Source organism: Hemiscyllium ocellatum, chromosome 5 (genome assembly GCF_020745735.1).
Source record: "Hemiscyllium ocellatum isolate sHemOce1 chromosome 5, sHemOce1.pat.X.cur, whole genome shotgun sequence".
Classification (NCBI taxonomy): Eukaryota; Metazoa; Chordata; class Chondrichthyes; order Orectolobiformes; family Hemiscylliidae; genus Hemiscyllium; species Hemiscyllium ocellatum.
In genome coordinates this window covers 6,501,161-6,507,320 of record NC_083405.1, presented here as the reverse complement: position 1 = coordinate 6,507,320, position 6,160 = coordinate 6,501,161, and the positions used below count along the sequence as shown (strand labels likewise).

Sequence of the window (6,160 nt, the reverse complement as noted above, 5' to 3'; positions counted from 1 at the left end):
AGAAGTGGCAGTGATGGAATGGGTCGAGAGGGCGGTGGCAAGTTGAAGGCTTGTGTTTGGGGGAGGGTAAATAACGAAACTGTTCGAATTCACATTTATCCCGTGTGCTGTTCGAGGACCTAAGGCAGAATGTGTAGCGTTCCTCCTCCAGGCGTTGGGTGGTAAAGGTTTGGCAGTGGAGGAGGTCCGGGACCTGCATGTCATTGACGGGGGAGGAGGAAGAGCTGAAGTGTTCAGCCATGAGACGGTGATGTTCGTGGGGGCAGGTTTCCCAAAGATGTTCTCGGAAATGATATGCAGGAAGGCGTCCTGTCTCCCTGATGTAGAGGAGACCACACTGAGGGCAACGGATGCAGGAGATGACATTAGTAGCTATACAGCTGAATTTATAATGGATGTGGAATGATCCCTTCGGGCCTTGGTTGGAGATGAGGGGAGTGGTGTGGGTGTTAGTTTCATCCCTCCTTTCGTGGCAGTGAAACATGCCACTAGAGGGTTGTGGTCTGGTAGAGGGAAGTGTTGACATGAAGAGGGGGTCGTGGAGGGAATGGTCTTTTCGGAATGCTGGCAGGACTGGGTAACGAAATTTATCTCTAGTAGTGGTGTCTTTTTGGAGGTGGCATCAGTGGCAGGATATGATGCGTTTAATGCGAAGGTTGGTTAGGTGGAAGATGAGCACCAGGAGGTTCTGTCTTCGTTGCGTTGAGTGGCGTGGGGTTCAAGGGTCTTGGTGTGTGAAGTGGAGGAGATGCGCTGGACGGCGTTGTCAACCACGTGGGAAGGCAATTTATGATGGTGCGAGAAGGTGACCAACTGTGTCTTTCTGAGGTGTAATTGGTCATCCTGGGAACATATGTGGTGGAGGCGGAGGAATTGGGAATAAGGAATGGCGTTTTTACATGAGATAAGTTTGGAGGAGATGTCGTCTAGATAACTGTGGGAGTAGGTGAGCTTATAGTATATGTCTGTAATTAGTCAGTCGCCAGAGACGGTGATGGAGAGGTCAATGAAGGTAAGGGAAGTTGCCAAGATGATCCGGGTATATTTGAGGTCGGGGTGGAAGCTATTGGTAAAGTTGGTGATCTATTCAAGCTCCTCGTTGGAGCACCAAATGGCGCCAATGCATTCATCGATGTAGCGGAGGAACAGGCGGAGGATAGTGCCTGTGTAACTGCGAAAGATGGACAGTTTCGCGTATCTGACAAACAGGCAGACATACCAAGGTCCCATGCGGATACCCATGGCTACCCGTTTCGATGGAGGAAGTGGGAAGATTGGAAAGATAAGTTGTTGATTGTGAGGACTAGTTCAGTCAGGTGGATGAGGATGTCTGTGGAAAGGTACTGGTTGGGATGGTGTGAGATTAAGAAATGGAAGGCTTGCAGACTTCTGCCATGGCAGATGGATTTGTACAGGGACTGGATGTACATGGTGAAGATGACACGTTGGGGGCCAGGGAAACGAAATTCATGGAGGAGGTGAAGTGCATAGGGGTGTCACGAATATTAATGCACATTTCCTGGACTGGGTAAGTAAGATTGTGACGAGGTAGGAAGAGATGATTCAGATGGGACAGGCGGAGGCTGAGACAATAGGACGATTGGGGCAATCGGGTTTGTGAATCAAAGGAAGGAGGTAGAATCGGGGAGTGCATGGTTCACGGACAATGAGGTTGGAGGTTGTGGATGAGAGAGGCCCAGAGGTGATGAGATTGTGGATAGTCTGGGAGATGATGGTTTGGTGATGAGAGGAGAGGTCGTGATCGGGGTCAGTAGGAGGAGGTGCCTGCGAGTTGACACCTGGCTTCAGCTTTGTCCCTCTGCCCGACTCACGAGCCTAATTCCTGATGAATGGCTTATGCCTAAGTCGTCCATTCTCCTGCTCCTCGGATATTGCCTGACCTGCTGTGTTTTTCAGGTACAATACTCTCTACTCATTCATTATTATTGTCTCATTTCACACTATCAGGTACACGCTGTCTGTTTGATGCTCGAGAACACTGTTCTAATGAACTATGACAAAATCTGCCAATTTGAAACAAAAACAGAAACTGCTGTAAAATCACAGGTGAGCAGGCACCATCTGTGCAGATGAATCACAGTTAACGTTTCACATCCACTGGGTCCGTCTCTCCACAGATGCTGCAAGACATCCTGAAATTTTCTAGCATCGACTGTTTTTGTTTGATTTTCAACATCGGCAATTTTTTCACTTACGTTTTCTTCTTTTCTGCCAATATGATTTGGCTAAAGATTACGTTAAATGTTTTAAATATGACTGCGATGGAATGGCCAGACTTTACCAGCCCGCTACTTTTATTTGGTTCACATGACCAATGCCTTTCCACTTGTTCACCGCCCCCTACAGCTGCACTGCATATAAATTGACAAAATTGTTGCATTCTCTCGGATTGATAATCAGGAGCGAGATTACTTGAAATTGTTCAAAACGTAAGATAAACTGAGAGAATACGGGATATTAAACGGGAAACTGAAAGGGAAAGAGAGAACAGTGAAAGACAATTTTTTGACAAAATTGAAATGTAATTGCTCCAGATTCAGAAAGCGTTTTCATCCACAAACATATCACAATGTGGAATGTAATTTTTAGGACAGCCAATGCAAGCAGATTGCAAAATCTTAGTTTTAAAGTTTTGCTGCAAATGTTTTGGTTTTAATCAACGCACACATGGGATTCAGTGCTGTAATGATCCCCTAAACTGGAGAAGGAAATCCTTGCCTTCACGAATACGTCCGGAATGTTCACTGATTCATCCCAGTAATGGCAGGACTGTCCCCTGGAAGCGTGAGTAAAATCATTCAATGTTCCATGGAGTTTTGAATGAGTGGTGAAGGGAATGTCTCCATTCACAAATTAATCATTCAGTAGAATTCAATACAGGGACCCATGAAATGATGAACACATTGAAAAAGAACATGGACATACGATACACAATAGCTATGACAATTACTATGTGAATACTTTTGATTTCAGATCCACGGTGGCCTTTGGTGATGACATTTACTGCGCAGAACCAGTCTGCACTGGAATGACTGGAGACACACTATGAAGTATTTGAACTTGAGTCGCCTTTAGAAATAGCTGAGGCTCACTCAGAGCACGGGGAGTTAGAGATGTTGGCCTTACAAACCTTTCAAACATTTCGTGGAAGAATAAAGCGAGTGATAGATAATTTTCGATCCTATGGAGATGATGTTCATGAACTGGATAGATAATAATTTACCTTATTGGAGTTTATACATAGTGACGTCATATTTAGAAAGCAAAGAGTTCATAGCGTAACTGTAAAATCTTCAGGTCACCCTCAGTGAGAGCATTGTGTGTAATCCTTGTCCTCATTCTCCGCCAGAAAAATATAAAGAGATTAGAAAGGACACCGACGCTGTTTCCTGGATAGCAAGATATTAGAAAGCCAAGTGACGTTGTTTGCTGAGACATAAAAATATCAGAAAGGATGCAAACGGGATTATGGAAAGAATGAGGGAGTTCATTCACGAGATCTGGAAATGCTGGAGCAGAAACACCCAAGTTTGAAGTCAACAAAAGAGATTTTCACATAACGTGAGGTTCGAATGACTAAATCAGGGAAATCCCCTCTTTCGTGTGAATCAATAACTTTAGTTAGTGCTTCAAAACCATTAGTGAATGATTAAGAAAAGTTTGAATGAGAGTTTCTTCCAATCCATAGTTAGTTAAATCGTGAACGACTTTCCAGAAATAAAACGTAGAAGCTGATTTCACAATGTTTTAAAAGATACACGAACAAACATATAAGGAGGGAATTTACCATTGAGAGAAAGTCAGTGCGGTTGCGTACCAATTTCGAATTTGGTTGACTTCAGACACAAAGACACTTCATGAACACGTAGAACTGATTAAGATTGAGTAAAAAACGTTCATGGATTGGTAAAGTGTAGCGCATTATTCAAGGTGAAACTCTGTAAATGGAGCTGATGTCCTAAAATAACTGCAGACAGAAGTTATATCCTAATGAGTCGGAATTGAATCGTCACTTGGAGACGCAACACCTACTTTAAAGATTCGACCACATTCACATGATGTTATGTATATTTCGTACATTCTTTACTCCACCCAAGAAATGCACCAAGAAGACTCTGTTATTTTGTATTGTTAACCCTCTGTACTTCTCTGCAGCACGCTATTGAAGATAAAATATGCTCCGGCCAAAATTCACTTCAATACAATATTCAAACGGTCCTATGTGATTTTTCTTTTTTGATTATTGCAATAACCTTTGCGACTTTGCAACAAAATGCGTAACATGAAACCAGTTCAACATTTATTTTCCCGAAATTTAAAGCAATGCACATGGGAAACGTTATCTATCTGCTGAACAATCACCTTTGGCTCTCTCTCCACACATGTCTCTTCACGTTTTAAATACTTGCAGTATGTTTGTTGATCAAGGAGTCATTATCCAAAAAAAGGTCATTTCTCAATCCACAAACACGGGTATTTCCCTATAAACTTGGCTTTGCTCAATATAACCTTCTATCCGTACCCCTCAAGACAATGAATAATTGAAGCTGCTCCATGTGAGGCTCAAACTTAAAACTTCAGCACAGCACAGCCCACTATACTGGCACAGAGATACCATGCACTGTCACCTGCATCACAGGAGCAACGCATTAATGCTTACCTCCACATTCCTGGTTGTACCTTAACGTTTGGGAAACGGAAGTTCTCTGATTCCATGGCTAGTAACGGGGATTAAACGATCATCTTCACCAGTGGTTCTGACCCCGAGTGAGGAAAATGGTGAGCTACTCATTGCAAAGATGGGTAGATTTTTGAAATATACAATTGCAACATTTGCCTTAACTAACCAATGAACATTTTATTTTGTTTTTCATCTGTAGAAATTTTAAAATCTTCATCTTTAACAGACTCAATGACAGATCTCCATTGTGTCTCTGGTATCAAATTCCAAAGTGTAAAACCGCTCTGAATTCTTCCGCCACAGTTCGCTTTTTGGTAGTGTTGCTGTTGTGGGAAATGCACTTCCCCGCGTGTCAACTGCTGCTCCCAGCATTCTCTCTGGCAGTGCACTAATTTTCGTTCTGACACTTGCTCACTGTGTTGCTGTGATCATACTTGGTGTTGCATGGCCCAGGAAAATGATACAGATCAAGGTTTTTGCATTGTTGAATTCAATTGTCTGTTTAGTCTTATTTAGGATTTTGAAAGTGTCTGTTCTGCACAGAAGTGCTTGTCAAAAAGATCTGAGCAGAAGAAAGGTGTTCCGAATAATGACATTGAGCACTATGCACTCTCCTCCAGTCTGGAAAACAATTCCTCACAGGCAATTTAATAGACAATAGACAATAGGTGCAGGAGTAGGCCATTCTGCCCTTCGAACCAGTACTACCATTCATTATGATCATGGCTGATCATCCTCAATCAGTATCCTGTTCCTGCCTTATCCCCATAACCCTTGAGTCCACTATCCTTATGAGCTCTATCCAACTCTTTCTTGAAGGAACACGTCCTGTTTTCTCGGGTTCTTCATTCCGTTGATTTCAAATCTTCACAGAATTCAACAGACTTTGTTACATAGTCTTTTCTTCATTTTTGTTCAGATCACTGTGAGCAGAGTGTCACAGTGGGAATGCCATTGCCCCACAACCCAGATGTCAGACCATAGTCTTGGGACCGTACTGTGCTATTTAGCATTTCAACAGACCACGGAGAAATATCTGCTGTTCTGCATAATTTACACAATTCACTTATTCATAAGTTCATGCACGCACCCGCATATGGGATGAGGTGGCCGAGAGGTTAAGGCGATGGATTGCTGATGCATTGTGCTCTGCACGCGTGGGTTCGAGTCCCACTCTCGTCGCTGTTTTCAATGTTGCTATTTTTGCATGCTCACACCTGTTTTATTGAAATTGGAACTCCAATGGTCAATTTATATGCATCGACGCTATTATAAAATCTCAAAGAATAATTTGAGTCAGTTGCTTAAACTGCATTGAAACGTAGATCGCATTGGGATAATGAAAAGTAACGCGATTTTCTTTTTCAAGTCAAGATGCTGTGACCTTTTATCATATGAAAGAGATCCAGGAAAACCAAAATACAAGATATGCGAAGGGCATGTTTATGTAATGGGATT

The 6,160-nt window shown here is 42.7% G+C and overlaps 1 non-coding gene across 1 annotated transcript; it reads left to right on the top strand.

Annotated features, from left to right (window-relative positions):
* Positions 1–5,802: 5,802 nt before the first annotated feature.
* trnas-gcu (transfer RNA serine (anticodon GCU)) lies at positions 5,803–5,884 on the top strand. The gene has a single exon. It is a non-coding gene; the product is annotated as a tRNA-Ser (tRNA).
* The last annotated feature ends 276 nt before the right edge of the window (positions 5,885–6,160 follow it).